This window comes from Chiloscyllium punctatum, chromosome 40 (assembly GCF_047496795.1).
Source record: "Chiloscyllium punctatum isolate Juve2018m chromosome 40, sChiPun1.3, whole genome shotgun sequence".
NCBI lineage: Eukaryota > Metazoa > Chordata > Chondrichthyes > Orectolobiformes > Hemiscylliidae > Chiloscyllium > Chiloscyllium punctatum.
The window spans coordinates 9,748,039-9,761,435 of NC_092778.1; the positions used below are offsets into that span (position 1 = coordinate 9,748,039).

Below are 13,397 nucleotides of genomic sequence, written 5' to 3' on the forward strand. Positions count from 1 at the left end.
ATAATTGTATTGCCTAGACTGAAACTGTAGAAGTCCAAACATTAATAGTCTCAGGTTCAGTTCCAGTTTAGCATTTGCTGATTGATCTTAGCTGAGGTTAGAAGTACCTCCTTGATAATGACCCAACTGCTCTCGATCCTATTTTCTCTGACCTTCATACCGATCATGCCCAGTGGGGCTGACCCTGCTACTTCTCTCTCCTTCGTGTTTAGTAATGAATTGGGGACAAGATCGGGCCTCTGTTTAAAACTCCTGTTGTTCACGGTCTCCTTTGAAAAATAGCTGCATGATATTATACAGGAGGATGTTGGCATCCAGCATGACCTTCAAGAGAAAAAACAGTGAGAACTAAAGACAGCAAGAGCACCAGTCCAGATAATGAAGTGCTGCAGTTTGACCTTTTGTAGTTTGAAGATGATGATTTAAGCGTGCAGTGCAGGTAATCAAGAACAAAATAAAGTATATTCACAATTGCATTACTTAGATCAGAAGCATTTTCTATCTATTAGATATTTGCTGGAAGTAACTGGCTGACAACGAAAAAGCTGAAGAACATTCTCTATATGAATCTCCCATCAGTGGCCACATGAGAGAGAGAAGATTCCTGATCTGCGCTAAGGATATATTGTGCTTCGTTATTATGTAAGCATTTATATGGTGCCTTTGATGAAATATTTTTGAGGTGTAATTGCTATTTTTAAAAAACATTTTAAGGACTGTGGTCATCACTGGCATTGTCCATCCCTAACTACCCTTGAGATGGTGGTAAGCCACCAGTTTGAAAAGGCATGAAGGGAAAAGCCCCTTTCAGAATTGATGTGTATCCTTCATAAACTATTTTACTGTAACAATATCTGAACTTAAAAACTGGATTTACTATTAGAATTAAAATTACAGCTTCTCTCTTTTCTTGAAACATTTAATACTGTGACCTATTACCTCAATAAACTATGAATTGCATGTCTGATTCTTTAATTTAGAATTCGCATTGTCTAACAGAGTCTTCTGTATGACTAACTCATGAAACCAACTTGGTGGGGTAATACATAGTCGAGTTATTCCTGGGACCTAACAATGTCATGAATATTATAAACTGTGTGAAACTTTTATAAAGGTTATTTGGGGGATGATAACACTCTCAACTAACTCCTCATCTTTGGAGAGAGATAGATCATTTCTTGAGGCCCATTTTGCATCCTTAAATAACAGATTAGATTTTTCTTCTTTAATCTAAAGTTACGAGGAATAAACTGAGAGCTATATTTCATCAGGGATTATCTCAGGCACAAAGCAGCGCCATGGTTCAGTGTTGCTTCCCTAGAGGTTGTTCTGAAGAAGAGAAGAGACATGCTCCACCACTGTCTACTCAATGCTCCTTTGAGCATTAACATTATAAACTTGCCAATACGCAGGACTATCACTCACAAAATTGGGTGCCGAGCATCCCCATCAGACACCTCAAGTGCTATCAACGTCTGTCGCTTCACTGAAGCTACCAAGGTATTATTGCCTGCACTATAGAGCAATGGCTCGCACTTATCTGGCAGAGGTCACTCAAGATATAAAAGGAGCTACAGCACTCAATAGCTCATATATCAGCAGCTCACCGACTTCCTATCACAATTAGGAGAACGTGCACATCTGATAGCTTTTCACCAAAGACTTCCACCACATGACACTGCTTCGGGATGATCACCGAAGCTATCTCAGAAACACACGTCATATAATGATGGATCAATTTGCATTAACTATTGCTTTTACCACTTTGAAAAACCTTTCAATCAGAGATATTTAACTCTTAACTTTGTCCATGCCACATACTTCTTATTAGAAATGTGCATGGACAATCACAGCTCCATCTGTATCAATTAACACAGGTCTAATCCTCATATACCCATGTATTCAACTTAATACTTCTCTCCTGCAAGAGAAGAATATGCTAACGTGCATGAACATGTACATACCTGAGGCTCCTCACCCTCTTTGAGAAGTCAGCTGCTAAGTTGACAACGAACAAGGAAATATGTCAGTGCTGTAGGGCTGATTTGGAAATGTACAGCCACTCAGTGATAAAATCTCCAAATAGTTGCTCTGGCTCCACATCAAGCAGCAACATCTGAATAAAACCTTGGGACAGGGTGGTAGCTCCCAGCACTAACAATTTTTTATGAATTTCTTTGCAATCTCCAGTTCTTACTCATAAGCCAGCCTCAAAAGAAAAGTTTCCAGCATCCCACAGGCCCAAATCTACCAATACCTTACAATATAAGATTAGATTAGATTACTTACAGTGTGGAAACAGGCCCTTCGGCCCAACAAGTCCACACCGCCCTGCCGAAGCGCAACCCACCCATACCCCTACATTTACCCCTTACCTAACACGACGGGCAATTTAGCATGGCCAATTCACCTGACCTGCACATCTTTGGACTGTGGGAGGAAACCAGAGCACCCAGAAGAAACCCACGCAGACACGGGGAGAACATGCAAACTCCACACAGTTAGTCGCCTGAGGCGGGAATTGAACCCGGATCTCTGGTGCTGTAGGCAGCAGTGCTAACCACTGTGCCACCATGCCGCCCACAAAGTCTGAGGAAGAACATGAAAGGAACCTTTCCTCCTCACCCTACAACAACACAGTTGACACTTACCTCAGAGGATGATGTACCTAGTGTAGGCTTGGGGTCACATTATGATGAGCACTGCACTGGCATGGGTCTGCAGCTGAAGGAGAGATCAATGGCTGAGGTCTCTGAGACTCAGAAATCTACTGGAGAACAGGCCTCTATTCAGCTCAGTGCAGATGTTGAATCTCTGGACTCAGTCATTCATGATCTAACTGAGATGCATCAGCAAACAGGGAACATCTGGAAGAGGTATCAGAGATAATGATACTGGACTGGAGCAAAGTGGATGAACAACTCATGCTCAAAACATTGACTCTCCTGCTCCCGGATGCTGCCTGATCTGCTGTGCTTTTCCACGCTAATCCTCACTCTAATCTGACTCTAATCTCCAGCATCTGCAATCCTCACTTTCTCCTGGAAGGAAGTGGACAGGAGTTTGCCCAAGGTCGTACTGATGTCATGGCTCTGGCACTGGGGAACATAGCTATCTCATGGTAGAGTTAGCAGCCATTGTGGATCCAGTACAATGATCAGCATCTGCCAGATAAGCATAGAGCCTTTTACTCCATTACTCATGGGGATGGGTTTGATGCTTTTATTCACTGGCTCAAGCAAGGAGAGTCAAGAGTCTCTAACCTCTCCCCTCAAGAAGGGAAGGAGGTGCCATTTGCACTAACAGGGAGAAGGAATGACAGCCAAGCACGCTGGAATTATAATCTCAGTTCACTCCGAAGAAACCCTTCCACACCATCGCTTCTCCACCCGGGACCTAAATACCTCCATCAGGTCAGGCCCAAGGAGGTTACACTAGCACCAAGATACCCAGCAGGTTAGAGTTATCCAGGCCACAGACCACCAGAGAACGCCCATCATGGTCATCTGAGGCAAAGTGACAGCACAGTTGACAGGCTTCCATAAGCTCAGTTGCAACAACCGCGATATAGCAGGAGGAAAAGTAGGATTAAAGAACATTGAAGTCACAAGCATCAACTTTCTGTATGACATTACATTTGTCACAATTATTCAGCAATTTGTACGACTGTTCTGTGGTTCCCTCCAATCTGTTATGACTTCTGACTATTCATGCTTTCCTTGCAGACTAACTTGAGTGATGATGATCACCCTAGAACCTTACATCAAATGCACAGTACAAAGAGGGGCTAAGACTCTCAGATGCCTCTATCCTCTGGGAGGAGCTTAACCTCTGGAACGTAAGCTAGATATTTGGATTTTGGGCATCAATCAGCAGAGATAGACATTTATATCTCAGCGATAGATGGATATGCGTTTATAAACAAAGTTTTGATTGATATAAGTAATCCCTAGTGATGTTCTAGTGAGAAAAGTGAACTGAAGGTTAATGGTGCAAAGGAAACAAATTAATTTACATTTTTTGCTGAACAAAATAACTTAACATTATAAAGTTATGAACCAAACATTCCTTTGACAGCAAGAATGTCTCTGCACCATCATTGGCTTAGAGTTCTGAGTACACACATATGTTACTACAAAATAATTTGCCTTCAGTTCTCTGCTGTCATGTTCTCTTGCCTCGTCTCAATACTACCCTGAGTCCTTCAGCTTCCCCATCATCAGTAATGAATCCCTCATCATCCCCATCAGACTCCTCTTTTTCCTTGTCCGAGCAGACATTTCTCCACTTCCAATTTCTAACTGCATCATAGAGATAAACTGACGATTTTGTATCTGTCTGAGGGTTTCACACTGGAATTATCAGCTACCTCTTGTCATCCAAGAGATGGTCCTGAACATTGAGGGTATGACATCCTCTCTGTTCAGAGTCTGGTTAGATAATGCCATGGAGCTCCGAGCACCACACGTATGCAGACAGTGTGCCCTTATACCCGAGGAGCCCAGTGATGCTACAAGTCCAACACCTCAGGCACCTTGTGCCCATGGTGAACTGGTCAAACTGTAAAGGGCCTACCAGGTACACGCCTCCTATATGTAGTCTGCTTTATGAGCGTGCATGTTTCCTGTTTTTGGCTGACAAGATTGTGCCCATGAATATAACTCCAAGTTTGGGGAGTTAATATGTGGTCATAATAAGTTAATGAATACAGAACAGGTTGCCGAGCATGGAGTCCCTGGTTCTCAGGACTCACATCCAGCATCCAGACACTCCACTGCACCCTCACACACCAACATTGTCACTGGCCTGATCCTCACTTCTCATGGTTTCCACACACCAATAACTATTCTGCTATAGCAGGTTCATCACCCCGTGGTACATACAGTCACTGACCTCCCACCTATCAAATCAAAGTGACATGCAATAAAAGGCAACTGATTAAAACTAGTGAAGGATAAGGATGCTCGTGTCATAGAGAGGAGATGGTTTCTCATATCATGGATGGATTATGATGGCAATCCTTGGAATCCAGTGTCAGTGAGACCATTGAGGATGATTGCATATTCCTGCCTTATATCCTTTTGCCTCCCAACTCAGCTTCATCCTACTATGTGGCATGCTAACTGCAGACAGCATGATAAAAGCATTTCTTGATTTCCTCTTTATTCCTCTTCCCTCACCCCTTGGAATTCCCACTTCCAGATACCCATAAACTGCCACATGCCCAAACACACCAAACCCTGAAGGAAGAGAGAGCAAGAGAGAGAAGCAAGACGTTGTGAAGGTACATTGTTATTTGCTCTGACACTTCAAATACCTAAGAGGCTGGGAGACATGATCATTCATCCAGATGCATATAATCTGCAGATGGGCCACGAGGAAAGGATGGCTCATTTATCTAGCTCCCTTTGGGGTGAAGTCACAGTAGTTCTGTTGCAGAGGACTCACATGAAAACCTCAAATGGGGCAGCAGACAGGAAAACATTTTATGCATCAGCTGGCCTGCTTTGCAGATTGCCTCTTGTTATTGTCAAGGAACATGGAGACATCTGGTACCATGTTGCCTGAGGGCAAAAGGTACAGCTTGTCCTCAACGCAGCCATCTCATTGAGATGTTACATTCGTAGAGACACTGTTGCTACTGTATTGCCCTTACAACTGTTGCAGCTGTTATGTAGGTAGGTAACCTATTCCTCTATGACGCCACTGAGAATGTAAAATTGAGGAATTTGTCCAAACACACTCCACAGGTATTTTCAAATAACCTTACAAACGAAAAGCTTTTTGAAAATGTCCTTACCTGTAATTTGTGTGCCTGGCCCTTTAAGGGATGTTAACACAGGATCCATCTGTAAATGCTTGTACTACTGAGTGTTCTACAAAGGCAATGACTGGATGTGTATGGTTTAAATTTCATATCCTGTCATAACATCAGCCAAATGGAATGTGTGACGACAGTATAGTATCGATTCAAAGCTTTCCAGCAAGAGGCATACTCTACATGGCCCCTAATCCTCATAGAACACTGTGCAAGTTGCACAGGAAGAAGCCAGAGGAACGAAAGCTGCACCAATACCCTTCGCCCCACTGGAGGCAGTGGTCTGGAAATTAATTTGGTATTCTCTAACTGCAGAACTATCGGGGTCATTCTAAGTTCTTCCTGATAACAAGTCTATCAATAATTACTGCAGGAAACCTTGCTTCTGGATATCTGAGTGGAAATCATCTGTCAATTATAGTTTCCTGAGATTAATGGAGCAACAAGGCTTTAATTAATTAGGTTTACAGCCTCTTTTAGTGCCAATCCAACATGCCAGTTTTGTTTATGTTTTATTTTCAGTGTTATAAAAAAAGACAATCAATGGGAAAGGATTGGAACACAGAAAGTGTCCAGATAAATTGTTTTTACATGAAACATATATGAGACTCATTGTCTCAGATATGCTGAGCTGTATCTTGTGATGAAAATTAAAACAGAGGAACCTATGTTTATTGTTGCGGTTGCCAATTATACATGGACTGCAGCTCTGAGACAGAAAGTTCTGTGTTAGTAGTTATTCAGGCTGATATACAGTGCAACACAAGAAAATGCAGCCATGCTGAAGGTACTAGCTTCTGGCTAAGACATTAAACAAGGTGTTTTCTAACCTCTCAGGTGGGTGTAAAAATTCCATGGAAATATTTTGAATGACCGTAAGGGAATTCACCATAGTAGTTGCCAACCCATATCATGTAATCTATTACCTTGTTTTATCACATTCCATTTTTGAGCTCTTATTGTGCAAATCAGTCTCTTAATATGCCTGCCTGGCATTTCGGGAGGCCATATGGTGCCCAATAAATGGGGATACTTGGGAATAATCAATTTGGCATGGGTCTGAACAGGGAGTATGGGAGTATGAGTTGAAGGACAGAGGTAACAATGTGAAAGCCGCTCTCTGTCCTGTGCTCCTCCTGAATAAAGCACCCTCACTGGGAACACTAAATAAACTGGATACAATCACCTCAAAGGAATAGTAAAAGGATTAGCACCAGTGGAAAACTTCTTAGATTTCATAACATCAGGAATCTCTCCTTTATAAACAGGTTTCTGATTTGTCACGCACCAAACCCATTTCATGCTACCACTTGTTTCTGAGCTTACACTTCAATGATTCCTGACACCTGAGCTTTTTTTCTGACTGTGTTTCTGGTAAATAAGCTTCCACATGGTTATAAAAACACTTGGCGTGAAACTCTATCTTTCGTTACTTTTAAGTACAGATAGTATAATAAATTCAGAAATGTGCATTACAAGTGCGAATTAACATTCATAAACAAGAACAAAGTATGGCATGATAATGGAACAGAGCTCCTGATAATTTTGAAGTGTCAGAGGAGTCTTCTAGTTGCACATGTCACAGAAGCGATGAATGTTTCTATCGTTCCATCATCATTGGGTCTTATCCGGAGACAGGTGCGTTTTCTTTGTACAATTGGAGAGTGATTCATTGGTAAACTTCTGAGAGTTTAAAATATTATTTATTCTCACACACTTACATCAAATTAAATACAACGTTGTACACGTTAATTTTCACTCATACAATCACACACCTAATGACTAGCTATAGGTAAACATAATGCAGTTTTACAGGTTACAGTTAACTTGGTCTTTGGCTTATGATTACTGACCTCCCCATAGGCCAGCTGATGGTTTCTTGAGACTTTTAAGTGATTTAAAATTGAAGTGAGGGTCTTATAAAGTGAAGGGTTCATGATAGGCTATGAAATTTCTTATAATTCAATTCTTAAGCCTTTGGTTCTCCACTGATCTTTGGAGCTGGAACACATCTAGATGCTTGACACCATGCAGCTGAATTCTGAGTCTCGTTCACAGACTGGCTGAACTGAGAATTTTGATGACTTCTTATCTCTTAGGTAAATCTTTAAGGACAAAGGAAACATGGCTGAGTTCCTTGTGGTTTTTCACAAACTTATAGTCTTTTTACAAGTGTTCAAGTTGATTCCACATCATGTGTTGTGGGTTAACACTTCTTAACGTGGATCCATCCAGTCCAGTTGAATGGGAAATACCTTCATAATAGAATGGGAATTAAGAGTGACCATTGTCTTTACTATTCCATAAATTGAGTTTCAATCTTTCTATTTACTCATTCTCAAACTTGGAGAAAGGCAGTTTAGAAATCTCCACATTCTTTCCTTTTGGCCCAACCTAAAACAATCAAAAGTACAAATTCCCTGGATGGCTGTGAAAGTTCACATTTACTTAATACAGGTCGTTCTCCTACAATGTGTGTTTCATTCACACGAATTCACTTTAACGCAATTGATAAATTGAGCTCACTGTTTCTAAAGTGCGAAGTTTTAAGGCATGTATTGGTTATAATGCAATTCCAGCCCCATTAGTTTAAATGGTGGTGCTATTACATGATTTTTTTTTCATAAAACAGGATTGCACAAGAACTACATTAAAGCAGTACTGACTGTACTAAGACTCAAGCCAATACCTATTTGTCTCAAATACCAAAGTTCAGCTGATTTACTTCAGCCGTTTTACCAGCTTATGCCAAACTTTTAAAAACATTAAGTATGTAAGTTAGCTCACTGAGCTGGAAGATTTGTTTTCAGACATTTTGTCATCATATTAGTTAACATCATCAATGAGAGTCTCTGGTGAAGCGCTGGCTTAAAAGCATTCTTTGAAAGTTCATAAAATGTCTGGCATGACACAAAACTGAATCCAGGTGTAAGCCAGAAGGGGAGTTACATTTTATTTTTTTCCCGAGTAAGAACACAATGCAAAATTCAAAGTTTTAAAAGCGATCTTTGCCCTTTTATCCACATTAAGTGCTAGAGACAGTAACTTGCAATGTTTCACAACTGTATGACTCTATCTGATATTCTAATGATTGAATTAAGACAACTAAGCTATTTCTTTTCCTGGTTGATTTAATCCCTGTAGTCATGAATTGAAGATATACTGGCTGCTGCATCACACTGAACCTGGCACAGAGGTGAGTGACAGTTTGGCCAAGATTTTGCTGAAACAAGAGTGATGAGGGTATCAACACTCATGAGTCTTGCAGGTTAATCTAATACGAGTTTATCGGAACCCCATAAGCACAGTTGAATTCAGAAATCCTGAAATGTCAGTCAGAGGTGCCCTGCTCCTCCGCAAGGCCCATCGTTGTGGTCCTTAATGATAACTCAGTAGTGAAATCACTGTAATGGCCTGAATATGTAATGCTTAACTAACAGTTCTGCTGTAAAGACAAATAAAAAAATAGGACAAGGTCATTCAGGAGTAAATGAGTTTTTAACGGCTTAATAAGAGATTATTATACTAAACAAACCGTACGGTTCTGAAAAAATAATGTAGCATTTATGGCATCTCATCCTCCGAAAATAAAATTAATACTGAAATTTTTTAGTTAAATGTTTTTGTGTAGTTTTCTGTTTTTCCTTTTTATCTCTCTATTAATCCTATACCTAAATCATAATCTTTAGTTTACAACCAAAAGAATGGTTTAAATATGATTTATGTTTCCTAATTTATAGGAACTCTGGTTTGTAGTCTGTCAGTCGCTGTGAGGATCAAGTTGATGATTTGCACTTTGCTTGGCCTGATTACAGATGCCAGAGATTCCCATGTAGAGGTTACTGTGCTGATCAGTTGCCTAATCATTGGAAATCTCTGTTGACAAGACTCTGGGCAAATGCATGTAAACTGAACAGCACTGATTCCTCACTACTGAGAAAGAAAGTACAAGCCATTGCAATAGTGCCACACTTCTGAAAGAATGGATTGAATTTTTCTGCCTGTGGCATAAGTGATGACAAGAACATTGGGTTAATAGGGAAAGACTGAAAAATTGTGAATCTAGACATCAAGAAAAATGTTTGCTATTTTCACCTTAAATCTTAAATGGCAACTTCAGAATCTCACCACTGAGAGGAGATTACCTTATTTTCATGCAATAATATCTCATTAAAACCCTCATCTCACCTTATTAATGCATTACTTCAATTCTTCTCTCCTTCCTTAAGAAACTAAATGGTTGAAAATCCCAACATACAAGTCAGAGCAGTTACCTGGTGGCGGGGCTTACTGATTGCTTGTCCGTCATCCAACTCTCACTCACAAGGTGAACAGAAGTGAGGAACGGCCTGTACAAGGTACATAATCCCTGCACATTGTGTTTAGCCTCCATGTTGCCACATTGAAGTGCAATGCTTTGACTGCTGTCGTCAATGTCATAGCTTTTAAAAAATCGGACTGTATGAGATTATAATGTAAGAGAAGAGCAATGTTTGGTCACTACAACTTTTTTCATTCTCAGGCTAGCTGAAAAGGCTGCTCACTTCTCACATGGCTTCAATTTAACCAGATCCAACAGTGAAAATTGTACTATGGCAGATATTTTAACAGTGCAAATGAACATATGCTTAGAAAGGTGAGTGTTTATTTATAATGATTATGCACAATGCCACCAATGAGCCCTTGTTAAGCTTTTCTTCCTCTGCCTCTCACTCTGGCAGTTCTCTGTGTGCCAAAAGGCATTAAGACACAGGAGCAGTAGACCATAAGACCATAACACATTGGAGTGGAACATGATACTTATCTTTATTAGCTGAAGCATAAAATTCAACAGCACAGAAAGTAAGCTGGACCTCTATACAATGTTTGTTAGGCCACAGCTTAGGCAGTTCTGGTCACCATAATATAGGAAGGATGCAATTGCATTTGAGATGGTGCAGAGGAGATTTACCAGGATGCTGCCTGGGCTGGAGGGTCTGTGTTCTGAGGGAAGACTGGATAGGCTGAGTTGGTTTTCTTGGTGCAATGAAGGTTGAGAGTTGACCTGATAGAGGTGGATAAGATTATGAAGGGGCGGAGGCAGGTTGGATAGGGAGGCACTTTATTCATTAGTGGTGGGTCAATAACCATGCAGCACAGAATTAAGAGGTAGAAAGCTGTAGAAAGAGGTAGAAAGGTTTGAAGAAAAATGATTTCACTCAGAGGTTGATGGAAGTTTGCTGCCTGAACGTGTGATTGAATCAGAAACTTTCATTACATTTAAACAGTATTTAGGTAGTCACTTCAGTTGTCCACCTCTTGGGCCATAGGCTATGGCCAAGAACTGGAAAACAGGATTAGTGTAGCCAGACATTTGCTGACCAGTGTAGACACAGTAGAGTGGATGACCTCCTTCGATGCTGTAAATATCTATGACCCTGAGTTTATATTAAAAAATGAAGGGTAGGAAAATAGGAACCATTCAGGAGGATGTGTGGGAAGAAAGGAATTTAATTAAGTGAAGAAACAGGACTGAAAGAAATGAATGAGATGAAGAGAGGAGGATGCTGTAATAAGTAGGTGGGTGAATTGCTAAGCAACGTGGATAGGGTTGATTTATTTGGAGACGATTTGCTTGGATACTTGTCCTAAGGGCCAGTTGTGATGTGTAAGATTGCACCCAATGCTGTACACTAATCTTATTACATTAGTGCCAAGCAAATCGAACTACGAAGCATGTATTTCTGCTCTGCAAAGCACACAGGAAATTCAGTCTGCTTTCATAAATCTCCCGTTTAATTTCTATTGAGGTACATTTCTGCAAAAAATCTGCTATTTTGTGTTTTGTTAGGTACAATCCTCTGCATAAGATTTCCTAGGTCAGAATATATTTCTAAAGATAAGATTCCATTTAATTTGATCATAGAAAGTAAAATGTGCCTCAATTACACATTCAATCTGTGTCAGGTTAGGCTGTATGTGCAGATGTGTATTTAACTGATAGAAACAAACTTGGAAATGAAATTAGTTGAGAATGTGAAAGAAGCTGCCAACTCACTGTAATCTATTTTGAATAATTGAGTGTGTGTGTGGGCACAACATATGAGTGACGTGTATGAGTACAAGGGTGGATGTGTGTATCAGAAATTGAGCAGAGATGAGTGTGTGTGTCAGAGTGTGAGTGTGTGTAGGTAAATAGGTATATGTGGGATGTGGGTATGAACGTATGTGCTTGAGAGTGTGCCAGTGAGTGACTGTAGGGATAAGTGTGCTTGTGTGTATGTGTGGGTTAGTTTATGTGTGGATGAGTGTGTTTTTGGAGAATGTGCATGAGTGCTAGACTCAGTCAAATGTGGCTTTGATTTTTAAGGGCAGTGACTCTACCTCATCCGTAGAGTTCAGCTCTTTTGTCTGTGCTCTGACCAAGGCTCGAATGGGATCAGGAGCCAAATCTGAACCTAAACCTAACCACTTATAAGTAGGTTATTGCTGAGGATGTGTTGCTTTATAGCACTGTTTACGAATCATCCTATCGTTTTACAGATAGAGTCATAGAGTCATAGAGATGTACAGCACTGAAACAGACCCTTCAGTCAACTTGTCCATGCTAATTAGATATCCCAACCCAATCTAGTTCCACCTGCCAGCACCCAGCCCATATCCTTCCAAGACCTTCCTATTCATATACCCATCTAGATGCCTTCTAAATGTTGCAATCATACCAGCCTCCACCACTTCCTCTGGCAGCTCATTCCATATACGTACCACCCTCTGCATGAAAAAGGTCCCTTTTAAATTTTTCCCTCTCACCCTAAACCTATTCCCTCCAGTTCTGGACTCCCCTACCCCAGGGAAAAGACCTTGTTTATTTAGCCTATCGATGCCCCTCATAATTTATAAACCTCTATAAGGTCACCCCTCAGCCTCCAACGCTCCGGGGAAAACTGTCCCAGACTACTTAGCTTCTCCCTGCAACTGAAATCCTCCAGCCAAGGCAACATTCTTGTAAATCCTTTCTGAACCCTTTCAAGTTTCGCGACATCCTTCTGATAGGAGGACTTGTCTTAGTTGAGAACATAATCTTCAGTTAATCGCTAAATTAAACAAAAGCTAGACTTTACATAGAAATTAATCCTTAAAACATTTCCATTCACCAACTCTCAGTACAAAGAATCTTTTCCATTCTCGGGACACTTGTAAAATACCCTTGGTGCATTGCTGCAGTACCTACTCTAGATACAGTGTGCCAGTGGGACATAAGGTGGATGTTTCAACTAATTTGACAATGTTGACATTGATAAGAAAGTGTAAGTATGCATTTCCACAATTGTGCATCAGTGTTAGTGTTCACTTTGCATTATCATGTAAATATAGCCTCAATAAGAATCAAACTGCAAATTGACACTGAACCGCCAAATGATATTTCCCAAATTTTCCCTTCAATTCACTACAGATTTGATTCCCTTTAATGCCTAATCTTCACGAAACAAAAGTTAGAATGTAATTGTGCCGAAAGAACACAAGGAACGGGTCCAAGGGATAATCCTACATTTCCACTAATTCCAATTAATAGGCCTGAGACCTGTTAACCTCCAGCTCA

General features: G+C 40.6%; 1 protein-coding gene across 2 annotated transcripts in view; it reads right to left on the bottom strand.

Annotated features, from left to right (window-relative positions):
- LOC140464332 (complement C1q tumor necrosis factor-related protein 1-like) overlaps positions 1-5,913 on the bottom strand; it is a 52,392-nt gene extending 46,479 nt beyond the window's left edge. Inside the window, exons 1-2 of one of the 2 annotated variants that reach the window (XM_072559270.1) lie at positions 5,801-5,888; positions 2,652-2,867 (exon numbers count right to left, since the gene is read on the bottom strand). The gene's annotated coding sequence lies outside the window, so the exon portion shown is untranslated. Of the gene's footprint in view, positions 1-2,651; positions 2,868-5,800 lie in introns of both variants that reach the window. The other variant, XM_072559272.1, reaches the window with a different exon arrangement.
- Positions 5,914-13,397: the final 7,484 nt, after the last annotated feature.